Source organism: Desmodus rotundus, chromosome 6 (genome assembly GCF_022682495.2).
Source record: "Desmodus rotundus isolate HL8 chromosome 6, HLdesRot8A.1, whole genome shotgun sequence".
Lineage (NCBI taxonomy): Eukaryota > Metazoa > Chordata > Mammalia > Chiroptera > Phyllostomidae > Desmodus > Desmodus rotundus.
Window position 1 is genome coordinate 138,846,539 of NC_071392.1, and position 23,329 is coordinate 138,869,867.

General features: G+C 44.9%; 1 protein-coding gene across 1 annotated transcript in view; it reads left to right on the forward strand.

Annotated features, from left to right (window-relative positions):
* ADRB2 (adrenoceptor beta 2) overlaps window positions 1–23,329 on the forward strand; it is a 61,565-nt gene that overhangs the window by 34,307 nt on the left and 3,929 nt on the right. The gene's annotated exons all lie outside the window — the stretch shown is intronic.

Consider the following 23,329-nt stretch of genomic DNA (forward strand, 5'->3'; position numbering starts at 1 on the left):
GGCCACGTGATGTTTTCAAATATGTTAAAAATGTATTGTCATCATTTAGAAATCAGATGTCATATACAAATTCAGATTTCTGCATGACAACAGTTACCTGGAGCTGCTGCCTACCTGTCCTCACTTTCCTCAGGTGCCCACCTGCCCACTCTGTTCCACATGCCACGTACTCTGCCGCCGGGAGCATAGCAGGCCTGCAGCACGGCATGCCTGCCCTGGCCTTCCCTGCCCTGTTCCCCAGCAGTCCTCAGTGATCTGCAGATGGTGACCTTGGAGTGGCCCCTGGAGTCATCTGCAAGCCACTGGCCAATGCCAGCTCCTTCAGCTGTTGCTGCCCCTCTGATCCCAGCTATGGCTTCCTCCACCCCGTCACCCTCTTTCTGGCCATGATCCCCTAAGTCCATGTCCCTCTTAAAGCAAAGAGTATTCACAACCAGAACAATGTTCCTGGTGGGGCTAACCCAGAGAGAGAACTTAAAGTCTTCAGATTATACAGCATTAGTTTTCAACCTGCCAACCAGACCAGCAAGCACAATGTCAACCAAATTAAAAGAAGCCTCATAACACGCAAAGTTGATTCTGTCTTTGACTCCAGCCAAGTAGAATATCCTCAGGGGAGAACATCAAATCATTTCCTGAGACTCTATGTAGGCAAACTGGGAACAATGTGGGAGGAATGACAAGCATCTTGAAACATTTTTTTCATTTATAAATATAAGCAAGGAGAAGAGAGTAAGGAAAACACTTGTAAAAACCCTTATAAAATGACAACGTTCTACCTGGCTTCTCTTTCCGCCCAGAATGAACCCAGGCAAATCCCTTTTTGTTCTCTGAGATTTAAACTGCACAGTACAAAACAAGAAAACAAATGATACTTTTTAAAAAAGAAAGAAAGAAAAAGCCCTGGCTTAGGAATCTGCTATGCTAGGACTACCTGGGACTACCGGGAATGCTTAGGTAGGTCACTGAACTCTCTGGGCCTGTTTCCTCATTTGTGCAATGACATTTTTTTTTAAAGACTTTATTTTTTTATTTTTAGAGAGAGGGCAAGGGAGAGAGAAAGAGAAACATCAATGTGTGGTTGCCTCTCACATGCCCCCTGCTGGGGACCTGGTTCACAACCCAGGCATGTGCCCTGACTGGGAATCGAACCCGCAACCCTTTGGTTCACAGGCTGGCACTCAATCCACCGAGCCACACCAGCCAGAAATGTGCAAAGAGGTTTTTGAATCAGTTTGGAGATGCCACAAATTAGGACAGGGCAGCTGAGCCTCTAGCTGGTGCTTCCCCGCCTTTCTCCAGCCATAGGTCCCCTGAACCATTCACTGATGACTTACTTAATGCTCCCTTTAAAACTGACTTCAATTGTAGCCATCATTTTTTAGTTTGGCTGCATCCCAAAACATCTACATGATAACAAATTTGATGTGTTGTGATTTTAGTGCATATTAAAATAAATACTCAGGAATTAAAATGTACACCAATATTTGTCCACCTGCCACCTAAAATCATCGTGTTTGCATGCAACACTTTGGGGACATCAAACTTTGGGTCCGTGTGTGAACTGCAGAAAGCCCTTAAATACCCTTAAATTGTATTCCAAGCTGTGTGTGGAAGAGGAGGGATTTTTGTGGGGAGAGAGTTTGTAAATTTGCTGTGATTCTCAAAGCTGTTTGTTCCATAAAAAAACCCTGAAGACCATTGCCTCCAGCTGGATTCCTAAGAACCTATCATACCTTTTTGGGGAAGGGACTGGGAGAAGGGAATGAAGTTTCTAAGTAGCCTGCCTGGGGCTCTTTTCAGCAAATTTCCTCCCATTCTCTCTCTTTTTTTATTTTTCAATTATAATTTACATTCAGGTGTACAACATAGTGGTTAGACAATCATGTACTTTACAAAGTGTCCCCCTGGTATTTCCAGTGCCCACCTGGCACTGTACATAGTTACTGCAATATTATTGACTAGATTTTCTATGCTGTGACTTTACATCCCTGTGACTCCATTTTACTTTTTGAAATGTCTTATAATTGTCTAAGGAAATACCATGCAGTTACTGCCAAGTGGGGTGGGAATGGGGAGGGCTTCTCTTGGACCTGGGCTGGGAATTCCAAAGGGCGCAGCCTAATCCTGGCTTCCTTTAAAAAATCCTGGGCAGGTTAGTCTTGGAGGTGCTGTAACGGCACCACCCTGGAGGAAGGAGCAGGGCTTGGCTCACAGTGTCTCCATAAACACTTGGCGAAAGCCCCCAGCAGCAGTCACAGGGAGCACAGGGTCAGCAGATCATTCCTCTCTCCTCAGAGGACTTGGAAGGCAGTTCAGCTCTACAGGATTGCCGCGGGGAGAGGAGCAGGAATTATAAACACTCTCCCTCCAGCTCTGCTTTGCCTGAAGGAACTCCCTGCTATTTCTGCACCTGCTTGCTTTGCAGCTTGCTGAATTTCCATATGTCTGACTTCAATTGTTAAGCAGCTTTGATGGTCTGACTGTAGGAAAGACTGACTCTCTCTCCCTCTCTCTCTCTCTCTCTCTCTCTCTCTCTCTCTCTCTCCTTGGAAGTGATGGAGGCTACTGTTTCAAGCAGACAGAAATATGAACATATCAGATATCTCACACAGTAGTTTTGACCCTACCCTATAGTAACTGGACAGGGAGCTTCCCAAGAGGAGGTGCAGAGTTCTTCATCAAAGAGCAGCTTGTGCGCAAAAAATGTTGAATGAATGAGCGAGTGAATGAACAAATGAATGAAAATTACTGCTCAGGACAGTAATATGTGCCATATATCATGGCAGTGAGTGTTGTATCTCTTATATGGAGAAAGTGCCAGCCACACAGTAAGCACTTCGGGTGTAGTTGCCAAAAGGTGGAAGAATGCATGAATGAGTATCCACAGTGCCTGCGTGTAACAGATGTTCCATAAATAGTGGTCAGATGGTGAGGGTTTGCCTACCTGGCTGCAGAGCAGGAATGAGGGTGGTGTGGGATGGGGAGGATTTTATTCAGGGAAGCCTTCCTGGAAGTGGCTTTTGAGCTGGATCTTAAAAGATAGGGTGGGATTCCACAAGGAGGGCTGAACAGTGGAGCATTCCACACAGAAGGGGCAAGTACTTAGACATGGAAGGCATTGGGAACATTTGGGATATTAGGAACAGCTCTGCTTAGCTGGAGAAGTGTCCCTGGGATGGCGGAGCATCTCAAAGGCCAGGTCAGAGAAGGGCAGTCTGCCTCCAGCAGGCAGTAGGGAGCGAGTGATGGCCTTGAAGGAGGGATGGAAGGGGGTCTGACCAGTGCTTTAATAAGATTGAGACCAGGATGCCTTGCAGAGTGGACTTGAGGTGGGAGGGAGACAGAAAACAACGATCTGAAACACAAACGGGGTTGAGTGGATCATCAGATGTTGATTTAAAACAATGAGCCAGGAAGGTGAGTCAGAGATGAAGTTTAAGTGCCTACCTGGCTGATTGCCAGGCAGGTACTGGGAATATAATAGATGATTGCTTAACCACAATGCTGTATACCTGAAACTAATACAGAATAATATTTAATGTAAACTGTAATTTATTTTTTTAAAGATTTTATTTATTTATTTTTAGAGAGAGGAGAAGGGAGGGAGAAAGAAATCAATGTGTTGTTGCCTCTCGTGCGCCGCTACCGGGGACCTGGCCTGCAACCCAAGCATGTGCCCCGACTGGGAATTGAACTGGCAACCTTTTAGTTCATAGGCTGGCACTCAGTCCCCTGACCCGTACCAGCCAGGATGTAAACTGTAATTTAAAAAATAAAAATAAAAAGAAGAAGTGTGCCATTGCAGCATGAACAGAGAAGCCGGGAGGAGGAGCTTCTAGAAGGGGTGGGGCCTGGAAAAGAAAATAATGCAAAATCTGAACACTTGCCAGCACGCAAGTGGCAAAGTCTCCTGGTCTGAAACTCCAATGTAGATAAGGACTGGAGCAAGTCTGAGGGTGACCTCCTTGCAAACCATCTCCACTCAGAGTCTCCTGGGCCTTGGAATCAGCATACTTTGCAGAGTTGGGCAGATCTACTTCTAATCCCAGCTCTGCTTCTCTTATGTATGTGACCTTGGGAAAATCTCTTACCCCACCCAAGCCTCTACTTTTTCATCTGAGAATTAAATCACAGGCACATGTGAAGTTCTCAGCATGGTGTCTACTGGTGGTAGAATCCTCCGTATACACAAACAATTATCAATAGTATTTTATTATTTTTATTTAAGTCAGAGGTTGCAAATACAAATGCCTACAGGCCCAACGGCAAAGAGAAGTGAACTGAGCCAGTTCTCCAGCTACAATAAGCAGTGGCTCTTTGCCTTCGGCAGAACACTGATGCAGGGGATGGGGATCCAGTTTATGAGACTTGGCAGCTTTTCAACAAAAGCCAGAAGTACAGACTTTGGAGGCTAAAATTTTCCATTTTAAAGTGTTGACTAAATTTAAATTACAAGAAAAAGTACTCATCAATAGGCGAGTAGATAAAAAAAAAGCTGTACATATATACAATGGAATATTACTCAGCCATAAAAAGAATGAAATCTCACCATTTGTGATAACTTGGATGAACCTTGAGAGTGTTATGCTCACTGAAAAAAACAGTCAGAGAAAGACAAATACGATGTGATTTTACTTTTTTGTGGAATCTAATGAACAAACTGAACTAATGAGCATCATAGAGACAGACTCATAAATACAGAGAACAGACTGAGGGTTGCCAGATGGGAGAAGGGTTGAGGAATTGGGTGAAAAAAGTGAAGGGATTAAGAAGTACAAATTGGTAGTCACAAAAAGTCGTGAAGATGTGAAGTAGCATAGGAAATACAGTCAGCAATATTGTAATAACTATGTACAGCGCCAGTTGGGTACTGGAAATATTGGGGGGGACATTTTGTAAAGTAGATGATTGTCTAACCATTATACTGTACACTTGAAACTAATACAAAATAATATTGAATATTGAATGTAAACTGTAATTGAAAAGAAAAAATTTAAACTACAAAATATTTTTGCAGCATCCCACAGTTTATGAATGAAACAAAACGTGGGGAGAGGACTGGAGGTGGGAGGCAGGGGTGGGGTGGCAGTGGGTCGCTGTTTGTGAAATCTGATTTAAGACAGGTTTCCAGCTTGACGCAGAAATCCTGGGTGCTCCTTTGGAAGATAGAAGTGCCACTTCCTCCTCCTGAGATATCGGGCCCACCCTCTGCCACGTGTACAAAGACAGGCTTGCAGGGGACGGCCCGACCCCCTCCAGCCCTGCACTTCTGAGAACTCGCGGATCTGATGGAGTCTGGCCTTATGGTGTTGAGATGAGTATGGGGAGGGGTCAAGGGCTGGTGAGCTGCCAGGGAGGGCAGGGGAGAAGCCCATGGATATTTACCTGTTGTAGAAAAAAAACAAGCAGGAGAGGTGGAGAAGCAGAGAATCCAGGTCTCTGACTAGACTAGTCAAATGACTTCACTAGGAACTACAGCTAAACCTGGGTCTGAGTCTGAGTCCCTGTGTGCGTGCCGGCACTCATTTGCCCCAGCTGGAGAGATGCAGAGAGAACAGACCTAAGTGTAATTGCTTCATCTGTTTGCTTCGCTCGAGTTTAATCCTGTGTGAACGGACATTTCTCATCCCCTGAACTCACAGAGAAGGAAATCTCATCCACAGCATCATTTCCAGAAACCATCACAATACCCCCACCTCCTGAGCAATCCTTGCGCCCAGGTCCCCAGGGCCAGGATCCGTGGGCAGGTCTCTGTGTTCTCCAGCACAGTGTGGAGATGTCGAGAACCCCATAGGCCAGTCTGACCATTGAGAGCTACCAGCAAGCTCAGACCCTCCTGCAAAGGGCTAGCTGGGCATTCCAGGGCTGGCATGGCAGAAATGGGGCAGGTCAGAGCACACCCGCAGGGACGAGGGAACACCTCTGTTCCAGCAGGTGAGGGTGGGAATGCTGCGAAGGCAGGGTCACCTTTCAGCAAGGTGCTTGCTAAGCCCAAAGTGAAGGTTGGGTTTCCTCCACTCTGCTGGAATACCTGACATTGATCCATGGTCACTTTCTACCTCCGAGCAGATGTATCCTGCAGCTCCTTAATTTATGATATTTTAGAAGAAGAAATTTGATATCTTTTTTTAACAGCAGGACGCTTGTTTTAAAATGACCTCTTACTCTAAACACCAATATATAAAAAATATTTTTAAATGAGTAATCAAGATGTTCTGGAGGCAGTTTGAATCTGTATCTTGGGTGACAAAGATGGCATTATTTTTAAAATCTCAGAAGTGCCTACGGGAAACCTTAGGGTTCTTTGGAGCATGGTGTGAAAACCACTGAGAGAATCCTGCCCTTCTGCCGTGTTTTAGGATTCTGAGTGATCAGAGTTTACAGCCACCTCTTCCACAAAATGAGACAAAGACATACAGCACTGCCACCGTGTTTCACAGAGTTAGATACAGACAACAGAAGGGCATGGCGGCATCTCACTGCATTTTACTGAGTAAATCAGAATAGGAAGGGACTGTTGTAGCACTGTGTGTTGGAAAGGAAAAGCTAGTGCAGGAAAAAACCCAGGCCCTAGTTTGGGCTCTGGAGAGTTTTGGCTCTGGTCTTTTGAGAGTTAACACTCATGATGAGACCCTGGAGAAGTCCCTTCTTGTCTATGGACTGAGATTCCCCATTGGTGGGATGGGAGATGGGGGAGGTCACTGCGCCTGAGGGTCTGGGCTTCGTGCACTCACTAGGTTTCGCACAGGATGTGGCAGGATCACAAACTACACAAGTACACGCAGTGTGCCACAGAATGGGCCCAGCCCCCATCACACATCCAAATTTCTATGTGCTACTAAGTCCTACAGGGTGATGACAGACCCAGCAAGGCATGTGAACTTCTGGAAGGTCTCAGATGCATCCATGTGGGGCGGAAGAGCAGTAAAAAGGCCAAGGTTTATAAGCCCGGCCCTGGGGCCAAACCTAGATTTCAGTCCTGACTGTATCAATGACTGGCTCTGCGATCCTGGACAAGCCACTTACCCTCTTGCTGTCCCCATCTATAAAATGGGGACAGCTATACCTGCCTGGCAGGGTAGCTGGGCTAGTCACTATAAGACAGAGTAGCAGGGAAGCTTTGATGGTGCCCAGACCTGGGTTTAAATCCCTTCTCTTTTACAGATAAGCAAAGTGGCTCTGTAAACCTTAGCTTTCTCATTTGTGAAATAGGGATGACGATTAAATCAAATGCTTGTAAAACATTTAGTTAGCACTGTACTTGGACTACGTAGTTAAATAACATCCAGGGGAGAAAAGGATATGGCCAAGTGTGAAGAAAAATGGGAGGAAACAGTTCCAGGTGTAGCTAAGGAGAATGGGAAGGCTGGATGCTCTGGAGTGAGGGCTGGGCTGGCATCCTGGCCCTGCCCCACTTCCTGGGTGACCTCCAGAAGGGCTACTGCCTCTTCATCTGTACAACAAAGATATTGCACTCCACAGTCAGTGTCTAATATTGTCCGGTTTTATAGTGGATGCTCAGCTTCCAGGTATAGCCCCACAGAGGGGTCTGGGGGTGTGTCCAAGGCCCCAACTCAAATGGCCTAAAGACCAGGCACAAGTAAAGGGAGCCATCTTGACTTGCATCATTTTGCAAGTCAGTCACAATGACCTATCAAACATGAAGGACTATTCTTCATATCCCCCAGGAAATGTGCTCATTCCCATTTTCCTTGAACCACTGACACAGCCTCAAATTTGCAGAGACTCGAGGGTGAAGGGGGCTCTGAAGTCAACGGAGGCACTCAAGCTCGATATACAGGTGGCAACAGTCAATCACCGCCACACAGAAGGAAGGCTCAGCGCTATTAGATTGTCCAGATTTTCAAGAAAAGTTAGAAGACAGATTTGTGTGTGTGAAATCTTCTGATCACTAAGATTGGCACATAATTCAAAAGCTTAAAAAACAAACAAAAAAACTTCCACAACCTGCAGATTCAACTCATGGTTGGCATTTTGCAATTTCAGATACAAGCAGTTCCTCAAACATACCAATACGTGTTGGCTGCTGTGGTCCAGCGCTTCCCACCTCCAGCTCCCCAACAGAATAGGGCCCATCACTCTCCACACAATGCATGCTCCCCACATTTGGTAGAACCCAGGGAGAACCTAGTCAGCTCTCCCTGATCATTTAGGATCCATAAAAATCACTTGGGAGTAAAAGTGATAAAAAGCATCCACGCAGTTTGGGTAAGATGCTTCCTTCAGGCACCACCCACAGACATTTGGATTCAGCAGGTCTGAGGTGGGCTCAGGGACCTGCTGGGATGAGGCCTCCCTCTGGGAAACTGATCTCAGAGCCAGTGAAATAGATGACTGCGGAAGTCCTGCCCCACATGGGCAGGCGCTGGAGGGTGATCAGCAGAGCCCACTGCTGCACCTGAAGGGACACGGTCTTAGGAGGGCTATTTGCCTCTCTAGGAGCATGGACAGAGACCCACTCCTGTTACTCATTTACTAGGAGTTCATTTGAGAATTCATAGAGAAGTCAGGAAGACAGGACACCATCTGAGCCGCAGAGCCAAACCCCATGAAAGCCAGAACACTGATCAGTCACTGGATTGTTGTCCACTCTCGGTGACTGGATTGGCTCACACATCCATAAGCAGTGGGCATCTGTCACTGCCTCCTCTGATAACGAACATCTCACTGCTCTCCAAGAGATAAGGTCTGATTGGTGTAGCAAGTCCCCAGCCAAGTCACAGGGCTGCTGCTGGACAGAGCGTTCATGCCCCATAGCTGCCAGCCAGCTCAGACCTTGTAGTCTTTGGGCCAAGTCAACCATTCTGTATTGCATTTCCTGTAACCCAGGTGTCAAAATCAGGTACTGCTCAGCATGTCACCCTATGTGTCAGCAGCCTTTTAGAGAAAGGCTGGGGGACAATAGGCTCCTTGCCCTAGCCCACCTGCTATGATAATGAAGGTGAGGAAAGTAACAAAAATTGTCAGAGACAAATGTTCTCCCAGGAGCACTCTGGTGACAGATGCTGCAGGTAAAGAGCAGACTAGCCTGGTGAAGGACACAGATTCTGGGGTCCCACTGCCTGGGTTTTATTCCAGCTCCACCATTCTCTGGCTGGGTGACCTTGGGCAAGTTCACCTCTCTGAACTTGAGCTTCCCAGTCTTTTCATAAGAACAATTATAATAATGTCTCACAAAGGGATTATGAGGGTTAAATGAAATCCGGGGTATAAAACCTTTAGCACAGAGCCAAAAGATAATATTTAGTTTAAAGTAAGAAAAAAAAAGAAAGAAACCTACAGAGAGTTTTTCTTCTCAGAAAATGTCCTCAGAAAAGAACAGAACAACACTGCAAGAGGAAACCCAAGTCCTGGGGAAATGTGAGCTATTATTGTTATTCTGCAAGTATAGAAAATAGATGTGGGTTAGAGGTGGTGTGTGGCACGCAGGGCTCGAAGCACTGTATCAGTGGGACACCTGGGTGTGGGTCCCCACTCCGCCATGATGTAATGAGCCCCATGACCAGCCATGCACAAGGCCCTTCCCATGCCTAGGCCTGACTTTCTCCATTGCTAAAATGAGTGGGTTGGGTCATCTGACCTCAGAGGGCACGTTCAACTCTCTAGCTCTTGAACCTTAGGAGGTTTAAGAGGGGCAGAAGAAGAAACAAAGATTTAGTTAACTATCCCCAGGTTGTAGAATGGTTGTTTGGAGGATTTTTTGTTTGTTTATTTAAAATAAATTTACCCTGAAAGATAACTTTAGGCTGAAATAACAGCCAGCTGTACTGGGATAAACAGGTTTAATTGGGACCTAAGAAGGGTCTTCAAGAGTGTGGAGAACTTCACCTGGGAACAGGACTAAGCTGAGGTCCCATGTGGTCCGTGGGTGGAAGGCAGACCCTGCCCATGTCACAGGTGACCCTTCTGTCTTCCCCCACATGGCTTTGGTGCACATTCTCTCGGTTCGGCCAGGTCTCTCCTCCAAACCCTAGCCTTAACACTAGACCTGCCTCTAACGACCCAGTCTAAATGGTCACTTCTGCCACTCTCTAGGGTCTTCCCCTACACTTTGCTTCACACACAGCCTAGCATCACATGACATATTATCTGAGCTCCCCAAAGGACCGTCAGCTTCACCAGGGCGGGGAGTTTGCTTCTTTCATTGTTGAATCTGCAGCTCTTAAAACAGGACCTGGAATGTAGCTTGTTCTCAATCAATATTTGTGGACGAAAGAGAAGGAGAAGGAAGAGGAGGGGGAAGAAGGAGAGGAAGAAGTAGTCCTACAATATAATCCTGTCATTTGCCCTGGTGAACAAAACCTGAAGCTAAAGAATTCATTTCTAATTGTTAAAATTCGGAGCTCAGCCTGTTAACAAGAAGCAGCATGGGGGGACCAGGCACTCTTCCCTTAGTCCTAAAATGCTTTCTCTACATGGAGCCCCGTGAGGAAGGTGGGGGGCACTGCCCCCGGCAGAGGAGACCAGGAAGGATGCTGAGAGCGTCCAGGCCTCCCATCTGGAGCCAGCCTGACTCGGGAAGGATCTCCCCCTTATTTTGGAGGCTGTTTGCTGGCCTTGCATGAGGCTTTGAAGGCTGGGCCGTTCAGGAACTGTCCTGAAATTTCCCCTCTTCCGCATCCAGGAGGCCTGTAACTCTCAGGAACTGTCAATTGTCCAGGGAATATAAACAAAAGAACAAAGGCGAAAATCGAGGCATTGGAAGGGAAAGAGTCTGCGTGAACGCACATAAAACCTGCTTGGCATGTAAACGCCCAGAGGGGTGTGCAAAAGGGACGCTCTCACACATGCTGCAGAGGGGTCCCCAGACACCAAAGGAATTCCACCCTGGGTCTCCGTGCCCGTGCGTAAGCATTTCACAGAACAGGCACGTGTCCCCGGAGCTGGAACTTCTTGCAAAGCAAACTTGGTTGCCAGGCACGCTTGCTTTTATTTACCTAAACATGGTCTTTTCGGAAAGGGCTGTGAATCAAGCATCCGGGGCCAGCATTCTTACTTTTCAATCTGTGTGATGTGTGGCAAGTTCCTTCCCTGCTGCAGGACTCAGTTTCTCTTTTTGTAGAGAGAGATCCGAACTCCCCTGGGGGGCGTTTGCTCTCGAACTTGTCAGCGGCCTCAAAGGCTTCAGTGTTTTCCTCTGTCTTGTTCGCTCCCCGCACCTCTCCGCGCCTCCTTTTCTGTTGGCAGATAAACTGTTTCTGGCTGGATTGGTATGGCATCCCCAGAATGGGGAATCACGCACAGCCTCAGTCACAGGCCCCGCGGTGAGGGGGCTGTCACCACTGGCCAGCCCAGCGTGTGGACCGCGGGCCACTTTGCCCCTGCCAGAGCCAGGGCTAACATGTCCGCCCTGCCTTTCTCTCTCTCTCTAAAAGTGATGGCGCCATTGCCTGTTTTGCCAAGTGCCCCCTGCAGCACGTGACAGCAGGACTCCCCAAGGAGGAAAAGCTGCCAGGAAGGTCCTAAGTCCTGGGCCTTGGGTGAGAAGGTGGAGCTCCCTGGGGCTACAAGGGTCTCCTCCTCTAATTAAGTAGCGTCAACTACCTTACCTTTGTTTTTTGGTTTTTGTTTTGTTTTGTTTTTTATTGTTATTCAATTACAGTTGTATGCCTTTTCTCCCCTTCCCTCCCCCCCACCCCAGCTGAACCCACCTCCCTCCCCCACCCCCACCATCCCCCCTGATTTTGTCCATGTGTCCTTTATAATAGTTCCTGCAATCCCCTCTTCCCACTGTCCCCACCCCACTTCCCCCTGGCCACTGCAGAGACATTGAGGTTGGGAACTGCCTTACCTTTGAATTGGAGCTAAGAACTCTGACCCGCCAACTCAGAGGGCTTTTGTGAGTGTCAGATGGGAAACAGATTTGGAGGAAAGCCTCGGATCACTACTTAGACCCTCGGGTCCAAGGCTCTCAGCCACTGCTCTGACCTCCTGTCTCTCTGACATGCAATTTCTTCCCAATCCCATCCTGTTAGCCTTCCCCGCAATAGCAAAGTGGTGCTGAGCATGGGCTCTCCCACTTACCACCTGTGTGATCTTTGGCCAGTTAACTCCCCTCTCTGGTTTTCCGTTTCCTCATCTGAAAGTGGGGACGACCTAGAACCTACCCCAAGAGTTGCTGGGAGATAATCTGTGAAAAGAATCTGACCAGCACCTAAGATGTGTTAGTTCCTGTTGTTATTGGTGTTATTTCTTTGAAGACCCTGAGCCTGTTGATGATAGCCCAGCCTCCGCTGGCAAGATCAGCATGAGACTCAACATCACTAATGAATTCGGAAAACACAGTTGGTTCTCCAGGTGGGGTCCACAGACCTTTGGGGGGCCATGAGATCCTTTCAAGGGATCCAGGAAACCAAACCCATGGTGAAGATAACACTGCTTTGCTTTTGTCACGGTGTTGACATTAACACCAATGGTGCAGATGCAATGACGGTAAAACTGCTGGTGCCTCAGCATGAGCCCAGGCAGTGGCCCCCAAATCACAACCGCCACTGTGTCCTTTAGCAGAAAGAAAAACGCGTGTTTCACTTAACCCTGTTTTGTGACTCAGTGCAGATTGTCAATTTTATTACATCTTGACCCTTGAGTATTCTTTTTAATACTCTGGGTGACAGTATAGAAGTACCTGAAGGTGTAAGGGACTTCGGTAGGCTCCGCGGTGTGATAGTCGTCTGCAGAAAATGCATCCTTGTGGATTTGCAGTGAGTATGAGCTGCCTTTGTCTGTCTGTCTGTCTGTCTGACTGACTGACTGACAGTGTTTTCCAGATGTGGGCATTCTGCAGACATTTTCTCAAAAATGAATGAAGTGAGCTACTTACCTCAAGGAAAGTCACTGCCAATGTTGCCTATGATAAAATGCAAGCTTTCCAGTGAATTTTGGAAGACTTTTCTGCTATCATGAGCTTGTCAGCTTCCCAATACTTAGATATTTTTCTAATAAGATTGTACTATTAATGAATGTGATTTTTTTATATAGTAGAATGGAATGTGTTAACATTTGAAAGATTAGCATGAGTGAGTGAATGAACATTTCTCCCACGACCAATGCATGGTGGTACAAAATCATGAATAGTAAAAGATGCATTTAAAGTTAGGTTAATGGGCAATATGTAATAAAATGTGAAAAATTCATTGATATCCACATTGCAACTAACTATTCAGAAACTACCACTTGTCAAGTTTATAATAACACCAAAGAAGAATCCCCACAATGATCTGCAAAGACTGATAAAGTATTCCTCCATTTCCCAGCTATGCCTCTGAGTGAGAACAGACTTTTTATTTACATGCTTCAACAAAACAGCATGTTGCAACAGATTAAATGCAAAATCAGACATGAGAAGCAAGTTGTCTTCTAAGCCAGTTGTTAAAAAGACATGCAAAGATATAAAGCAATGTCATTTTTCTTGATATTATTTTTGTTTTTGAAAATTTTTCATAAACATATGTTGTGTTAACATGTAATGGAGTTATTTTGTTACTTTTCAATGAATTAGTAAATCAATATTTTTAAACTATATGTTTTAATTTCTTATATGGTAAATGCCAGCAGGTGTAACCTATATAAACAAAACCTATTTGTAGTCCTCAATCATATTTTTAAGTACAGAGATCTAAGACCAAGAAGTTTTAGAATCAGGACTAAAAATGTTTGAGAGAAAGACAGGCAGGGAGAAAAGGAGAGAAAATGGAAGCTCCCCCATGACAAGCACAGAAAGTGACAGTCCCACTGCACCATCTGTTTGTCAGCCCCCTCGGCAGGAACAGTCTGGACTAGCCTGTCCAATGCTGAGCACCGCACTTTAACAGGGATGCTGAGGAACTGAACACAGCCCCCAAAGAGTAACTGGACTATTAAAGATTATGAAAACTATGTCCCACAGAGCAATAAAAATAACTAGGAAAATTTGCCCTGGAGAAAAACAAAAATAAAAACTAATCTTATGGAATCACAATGGCTTCTTCAAATTTCTTGATTGTCAGATAAAATTCAAACCACAAGGATGTATTAAAATGGTCCCAAATGTGTATTTTGCTTTACCAGGGTTTTTTGTTTCTTTGTTTAGTCTCTTCTCATTTCCTTCCTTTTTTTCTTTCCTTTTCTAGTTTTACTTCATTTTCTTACTCTCTCTCCTTTCCTTTATTCATTATTTTTCTCCCTTAATTATTAACAACATATAACAAACATGTTTTTATTATTTTTCCAAAAAGTTTTATCCTTTGCTACTTAAAATGTAAATGAAAGGAGGGGGAAGTGGAGGAGGAGGAGGAAAAGAAGAAGAAGAAAGGAGGAGGAGGAAGAGGAGGGGGAGAAAGAGGAGGAGGTTAGCTGATCAGAGAGTGAGTAGAAGGTGAAGAAGTGGAGATAGCCCATGGAGACACATTACATGGCTTTAAGTGCAAGGAGAAAGGTGGAGTGGTAGCTGGTGGAGAACCCAGGCTAAACACTTGTTTATTCCACTCGATGGTTATCATGGCTTGAATGATGAACTAGACCAATTTCTCCTTACACGTACTACAGTTGATGAGAAATGCTCCTTCTAGTCAGGAACCATTGAACTTCTGAGTCACTTGATTTTTCTAAGAATAAAATGCCAGAAATAAAGATTATGGAGAATATCACAACATTTGACTTGGATACTAACAAGACTATATTGATCTTTTGACTTATGGTTTATGATTAGTAATAGTAATAATAAAATTCTTATTTTATCATCATAATATCAACTAACATTTACCGATCACTCATTATAAGCTGCGCATTGTTTTAAAGGCTTGGCACATGAAGCTCATTTAATCCTTATAACAAGCCTATAAGTCATTATCCCCACTTTGCAGATTCAGAAACTGAGATGTAGAGAGTTAAAGTAACTTGTCCACATTCACACAGCAAGTTAAGTGTTGGAGTCATGATTCTTCAGGAGTGTTATTGCCTGGCTTGTCCCAGGAAAAGAGGAGAACAACTACATTGAAAGGGTCAAGAACAGGAAAGGTGAAGTAATTCTGAGGTTGCCAGGATACTTCCATTTCAGAAAAGTTCTGGCAGGAAAGGGGAACAAACTGGTCCTTAGGTACTCTCAGTTCCTTTTTCCTACTGGCTCAGGAGCAGACAATGGTTTTCCCTGAGCCAAACACTCTAGACCCCGCTGGCACTAACCACATAATTATGTTCTTTGAAATTCTAGCTGTCTGACGGCTGGAGCATGGAGGTTCAACTGAAGAACCCAGAGGACAGCTGAAGAGCAGAATGCAAAGTCTTTCTTATAAATGGTCCTTCCAATTTGGTTCCATATCTGCACATCTTTATACCATTTACTGAATGCCTTCACACTCATTATCTCATTTAATGTTCACAACAACCCCAAGGTAGACACGAAGGCATTGTGACCTCTGGATCTTTTGCACATCTTGTTCCTTTCTTCTTGGAACACTCTTCCTCCCCACCCCACCCCCTGTCTTATGTTATTGCCTAGTCATCTGGTTTATGATTTCTTATATTTTGGTCTACAGAGTTAAGGGAGAGGAAAACAGAGTCTCAAACAAACATCTTTATTTGGTTCTGGACTAGATGAGACAATAATCTACATCTCTCTTTAAAGGGAATAAACAGCCATATCAGTCCATCCTTAGCTAGGCCTTATACCAGTCAAGGTTCAGTTGGGAGTAGGTTCATTATGAGCATTATGAAAATTATAAAAAATTAGACCTAGAACAATTCTGGGAGAAGCTGGGGAAGGGAAAGTCTTGAAAGCCTATTTAAAAGATCAGAGAAGGAGTCAGTCTTAGTAAATCTGAAATGTTAAGCACCTGCAGCTGCCAAAGTGAGCTCACAAAGGGATGGTACATGAAGAGGTCTGAGGGATACAATTACCTCTCCGAGGCTGCTGCCTCTGGGGGTCCAAGGATGAGGTGGCAGGCCCAGAACTGCTGGATGTAAAGGAGAAGAGCTGGATGAGCTGAAACCTGCCAGGTAGCTCTGTACTTATCTCCACATCTGACCACAGTGACCTTTGGAGGATAATCATGGCTGCTGCTTCACTTCTGCCTTCCAAACCCTGTACAAGTTCCTATTTTGTTCAACTCTGGCCAGGAACCATAAAGGGAACCATATGAAGCTCCCAACTAAACCAAGTTGACACAGCAAAAACCCACACATGCTCTTGAGAAGTAAAAAGCAAACTAAAGTAAGAGTCACTCACAGGGGAAGAGATGTCACATTAAAGTCACCATGACTCCTCTTAAGTCTCCCACATGCCCAGTTTGTCAACAAATTCTCTAGCTTTGATTTCCACAATGATTTCCACTTCTTCTCTATCACTATGGTCATTACCCGTGTTCTGATTCTCATTCTTTTTCTTAAAGGTCCAACATTTTTCAAGTCCTTCATTTATACTGTGCTCCCCAGCCTATGCATTTGCACTTGATACTTCTCGCTAGAATACTCTTCTCCTTTATACTTCAGGTTTCCATTTACCTGTATTTTGCTGTGTATAGTGTGCACCCATATTTTTGGCCCAAACTTTCAGGAAAAAAACCCTTTTGTGTTAATTCTTTAATTCAATTGTTTTATTTATTTATATTTAGAAACAAAATTGATCATCATATTCCAAGGTATTATTTTGCATACAGATATCGTTATTGCTTTCTGCAGTTACACTTTTAATGCATAAGTATAAATAAAAGAGTCAAAAACATTTATATAGATACAGAATTAGCACATCCTTATTTTTCCCTCAGAAATTTGGGCAAAAAACTGTACATTATGCACAGCAAAATGCAGTAAATGTTACTTCCTTCTGGAAGAATGTTTGGGTCCCCCTAAAAATCTGATTTAGGGGCTTTTCTCCTCTAGCACTTATTATTCTTTAAGTATCATTATCTGTCTTTCTCTGCATCCTCACCAACTAGTGCCTTACATGTAAGAGCTCAGTAATTGTTAATTGACAGACTGAATGAATAAATGAGTGATTGAATGAATAAATGAATAATAAGTCTCTCCATTTCTAGTATATCTTCTCGTTGATATCCTCTATGTTCTACATTGAAATTAGTCTTTTTGAAATCCTGCACTTCTTCGGTGGGCTTGTCATTATCAGTGGAATAAAATTCAAAGACGTCTTCTGGCTGTTCAAGAACCACCACATATGATCCCAGCCTCTCTTTGCGACACATCTCCCATCATCCTTTGCATGTTTTCCTGTGTGCAGCCAAACTGAACTGTAGGTTCTTCCCTGACAAAGAGTGATTATTTGCAATAATAATTTAAACAGACAGCTTTTATTTATTAAGCATATATCATATACTAGGCACAGGATGAACATTTTATGTACAATATCTTATACAATAACAATCACGATAAGAGATGAGAACTCATTCCTCATTCTAGACATGAGAACACTAAAGTTCAAAAAGTGTAAGTGACCTGCCCAAGGTCACATGGTTAGTAAATGATAAAACGAGTATTTACACTCATATGTTACCTGACTCCACAGTCAAGATTATAACCACTTCACTGCACTGTATCCTTCTGTAAGAGGTTCTCAATAACTGTTTGTTTGTTTGTTTAAATGATTAATTAGGTGCTTCACAAACTAAATACTTTGAATAGTTTATCATTTGAATTCTCAAACAGCTCTATTATGAAAGAACTATTATTTCCAGATTATAGATGACAAAAATGAGACTCAAAGAGGTGAAGTAACTTAGCCTAGGTCACACAGAGCAAAAGGGCAAACCTTGACTTGAACCCTGATCTGTCTGCCTACAGAGCTGGAGGAGCTAATCACTGTCAGAATCACTGTAGCTGGAATAGCTCCTAGTTACCCTCTTGTCTAAGTGTCTTTTTGAGTAAGGGGACAATTCTCAGGGAGGCTAAGTGACAGCCCCTGGTGGTGGTAAACCAGGACTCTGGCTTACTGTCCAGAGTGTTTTCCATCATAAGATCTGTCTCCATCCCTGAAAGAAACTGATCCTAGGCCATGGTATGATAAGGGCCAAGTCCAGCCCATCAGACAGCGGGGAGCACACCCACTGCTCTCAGTCTTTGCTCATTCTGTACCCTCTGCCTGTTAAAATTCAATTTACCCCTCTGGTCCTCAAGCCATCTGTTTCCTGTTTTCTAAGAATTTAGAGAAAAGTGAGTCAGAGGGATACTGTGCCTGCCTTCCAAGAGCTTCAAAATAGAGAGGGACAATGCTGATGAGAACACGGTAACCATTCAACAAAGGGCCCCTGAAAACAAGCACATAGCCTTTCCATTCAAGCTGTGGAGCCAGCGGGTCCTGACAGCTTCATGTTTATCCTGGGTGGATTCTAGGGAAAACTATCACCTTCCTGGAGGAATTATCAGAAGAGTTGAAATGCTGCAAGAGAAGAAGTTCATGGGCTTCCAGAGACTGGACATTGGTGGGGTGAAAGTGAGTCATGAACACATGGAGGCGGGAAAGGCATTTCAGAATAAAGAGATACTGGTTGTTTTTCTCATTTATTTAATCACTTCTTTTTTCTAAACATACTTAAGATGCACCTAGTGACCCAGGAATTGAATGAGAGTTTAAAACAGGAGAGCTTAACCTAGATGAGTGTTGGGACAGAACTTTTATGCTAAGATCTGAAGCTAGGAGTTGGGGTAAAGACAGGGCAAGCATTCCAGGTGGGCACAAATAGAAGGTGCAAGAGCCCTGACGTGAGTGAGAACACAGTACATTGGAGGGACCAAAAGCAGGTTATTGTGCACAGAGCGATATTATCATGAAATGAGAGAGTGGATTGGTTAACAAGGACTAAATCATGGAAAGACTTCAGTTTCCTTTATGGATTTTTATAATTAAGATGTGGCACTTTAAAACTTGACCCAAAAATTCTTTCATACTCTTCCCATTGAGAGGAGCTCTAGATCACTCACCTTAAATCTAGGTTCTGTGATGCTGTATCAGATTCTGGGTCCAGGTCTCAAGAAATGATGACTTCTACTTTCTGTCTTTTGGAACCCAACCCCCACGTTGTGAGGAAGCCCAAGCAGACTGTGGAGAGGCCCATGAGGACTGGCCTGTATGGGCAGGAACTGAGGCCCCTCACCCTTAGCCCCAGGTGAGCTTGTGGCCAAGAGTCAGCACTAACTTGCCAACTGTAGGAGTGAGCCATCTTGGAAGTGGCTTCTCCATCACCTCGTCAAGCCACTTTGGCTGATGTTGCAAGGAGAAAAGATGATCCTTTCCCTTGAGCCCTGCCCAGATTGTAAATTCTTGATGCAAACAAGTGATCATTATTGTTTTCAAGACACTGGAGTTTGGAGTACAGTCATGCATTGCTTAACCAGGGGAGTACGTTCTGAGAAATGTCATTGAGCAATGGTTGTGTCCCTGTGTGAACGTTATAGCATGCCATTTACAGACCTAAATGGTGCAGCCTACTACACACTTCGGCTACTGGTACAGCGTGTTGCTCCTGGGCTTTGAGGCTGTGCAGCATGTTACTGTACTGAGTACTTTGGGTGATTATAACACAATGGTATTTGTATATCTAAACAAACATAATAGAAAAGCATAATATAAAAATATTTTTAAATGATATACTTGTATAGGGCACTTACCCTAAATGGAACTGCAGGACTGGAAGTTGCTCTGGGTGAGTCAGTGAGTGAGTGGTGAGCGAAGGTGAAGGCCCAGGACATTACTGTACACACTACTGCAGACTTTGTAAACATGTCCCACCAGCTCTCCCCCTGCTTCCTTCCAACATGGTCAAAATAGGACATTAAAGCTGTTGATGCTGCTCCACAAACCGGGATGTGGGCTGGATTGATTGGAAACATCAAGGAGAAACTGGCTGGGTAACAGTGACCGTCAGGAGGGAGTAAAAGGTGGCCTGAGGATCAGTAGGAATAAGAAATCAAATGGAGAGGTAAGGGAGTGTGGCAAGACTAATTCGACAAAACATCACTATGTAAGAGCCAGACCTTTGTGCTAGGTGTAGGCTGCAGGCTCGGTGGTCTGAGGGCTAGGATTCCTGCTGGGATTGGAGACAGCCTTTCAGGAATTGTTTCAGTGAACTTAAGAAACGTTTGCCTGGAAAAAGTCTGAGGTGTTGGGGTCTTCAGACCTGGCACTTGGAAGCTTTCTACTCCAGTCCCATTGCCCCCAGGAGTAAGGAGCTCCCCTCGGCCTCCTATGGAATCAATGGACGGGAGGAGCCAAGAGGGCCCTGCTGATTCCAAGACAGGATTCCATCATTCCAGTTTCTTGGCATCTCCTTCAGCCCCACTGTCCCTCCCACAGAGTCAGCCCCTCCCTCTCCCTCCTGGAATCCCAGGAGTCCCTAACCTCCCAGCTTCATGCCTTACTACTCTCCATACACAGGGTTGTCCGAAGGATCCTTCTGGCCTACAAATCTGACCATTCCATTCCCCTGCCTATAGGCCCCCCTGTCTCGGGTTTCATTTCAAAGTCCATTAAGGGACACAAGGCCGCAGGACCTGGCACTTGACCAGCTGTCTAATATCATCTTTGGCTTCCTTGCTTCCCCCACGGTCCAATCATATCCACTGTGTCGAACATGTGAGACAGCATTTAGGTTACAGGATGAGGAGGCTACTCCACACCTCATCTTTAGCCCAAGCACCCCTTCTTCTGTCTATTCAACACTCCTTTAAAACCATCCCCAGGCAATCACTTCTGGGAAGCCTACCCTGAGAGTCCCTGCTCCGTCTTCTCATTCTGATGCTATACTTCCTTCACTGTATATGTCACACAGTGCTGTATTCACCTATTAAAAGCCCAGATGCTGGGTGGCTGGGGTTATGTCTTATTCATCTCCATCCTCAATTCTTTCCATGGCATTTCATGCATGGTAGATTCCCTATAAGGTTTTGATGACTAGACCCTTCAAAGTGGAGCTCCATATTATCATTGAACTATAACATTTAGGGGAATTTCTTCTCCTTACTGTTTATGTGCATACATGAGTTAACCAACTATAGTGACAAACATAACTGAAAATCATATAATTGCTTTATAAAGGCTATTACATTTGATCCTGGTGACAAGAAGCCAGACTGATAGAATGGCCTCTCTCAAGCCCCCTGGCCCACCCACAGACCAGCACACAAGTCTCTAAAAATAAGGTGCTGGGGGGAGGGAATATTAGAGCTTTTTTTAGTATTTTTTATTCAGATGTTTTCAAGTTTTAGTTTTTATGTTTTATAGTGTACTTGCTAGTACCTTGGTGCATGTATGCAGTTTACAAATAAGGAAATATACATATATTGTAGAAGGTATTTAAAATTATTTCACTGACAGAGCACATGTTCTGAAAAGTTTGGAGACACTGTGGCAGGGAACACAGCTCCATGTCCCAGCACTTGTGCAAGGAAGGAGGTGCGGTCTGCCAGCCAAGGGCAGGGAGCATATTTTATAGTGTGACGACAAATCTCTGGCTGGGTCACAGGCCTGTGCTCAGTTCCCACCTCCTTGTTTTCCCTCTTCCTCTTTCCCGATTACCAGTCGTGGTAGTAGCAGCAGTTAGCATGTACTGAGTGCTTGTTCTGTGCCAGGCGCTGTGTTAAGCATTTTCATGCATTATCTTATTTAATACTCATAATAACTCTATGAGATGGGCACTGTAATCCTCGGTTGACAAATGAGGAAAAGAAAGTGAAAAAGTGAGCCCAAGGTCACAGTGGCAGAGCCAGGATTCAGTCCCAATTGAAGGGGCTCCTGGAATAAGGAGGGTGGGGTTGCAGGTCGGTTCTGGATTCCAGCACAGACTTCGGCATTTATTAGGAAGGCTGCACAACAGTGTCGTCTCAGTTCAGTGACAAGTTGTTTTAATGTTAGTCCAAACCCTCAATGGCCTCCCAGCCAGAGGCAAATGAAACATGATGCATACAGGATACTGCATTTCTGAAGGATGTTGTACGCCTCACACTACCAACGGGAAGCCATTCTTATAAACAGCATAATCCTTCGCCACCACAACCCTACCACCATCCCAACGTGGGAAGATGCCCAAAATCATTAGCAGTGAGTGCGTCTGTGTTTAGAGTGAGCCTCAAACGAAAAGCACAGTAAGCCAGTGTGCCTTGCCTTCTCATGGTGCAACCTCACCAAATTGTTTACTTAGCATCACAACTGGGAGAAGGCTGGGTGGGTGAAGGATCTCCCAAAGAAGGCAGCAAAACTAGCCCAAGAGCATTGGCAGTGGCTCTGGCAAACTGCTTCCCGCAGCCCCAACACTGGTCCTGGGCATCGCTCTTCATGTCCTGGTCTACTCACTTCATATCTCAGGACTCCCCCACCCTGGGGACCCAGGCCCTCAAGGGGACCACCAGGCAAGCCTCACCTTCCCACTTAGTATCTGTGTCTCACACATTGTTAGCCAGCTTTCTCATCCCCTCACTGCCTGTTGGCATGTGACATCACTCCACTCCACCCAGGAAATTCTTTGCAGGGAGAGAGGAGGTCAGAGAATCCCACAGTCCCCAGGAATGATGACACAATGACTTGGCCAAGGTGACTCTGTGACAGAATTAAAAATGAAACTCAAGCTTTGTGTCTGTCTACTGGCATGTATGGAGGATCTCGCCAGGTTCAGACCTGACACAGATGCCCCCGGGGTGCCAGGTGCATAATGTCCTGGAGCAGCTGAGATGAGGACTGGTTTTCTCTTCTCCTTCCCTCTTCTCCTGGAGGCATGTGGTCTGGCTAGGGCTGCAGTAGCCTTTTCCCAGGCATTCAAGTGCAGCCTGATTTATTTCTGGTCCCCGGGTTACGGCTGGCCAAGAAACTCGGTGAGGAGGATACCTCATCCTGCTGCTAGGAATAGAATTAGGAAGTGTTTTGTCTTCCACTGAGCCCAGGCTATGATTGCAACAAGTCCCGGAGTAAACATGGATCAAGATTCTCTGTAGAAGGGAGCAGAGAAGTTAGGTGGTTAGCTAGAAGAGGATGAAAAATGAAGGAAATTCTTGTGTCTGACTTGTATTGCTTTTAACTGGAGAGCCTCAAGCTTGTTTTTATGTTCGTGGGATAGATCTCACTGAGGATAGAACATGAAGGTGTGAAGGGAGAAGGAATATGTTTGAAAAAATTCCTTAGAAAAGAGAGGAGTGGGTCGAATCCAGAGTGTGAGTAAAAGGGGCTTATCTTTTCTTAATGGGAAAACAATACTTTGGGGGAAAAAAGAAAAAATTCTCTTTGGGCAGGACTGTTTCAAGCAACCCTGGCCATAGTAGGTTTTTCCAATCATTGTGGCAACAAAAGAAAAAAAGTCCCACACATATCCAAATGCTCCATGTGGGACATCAT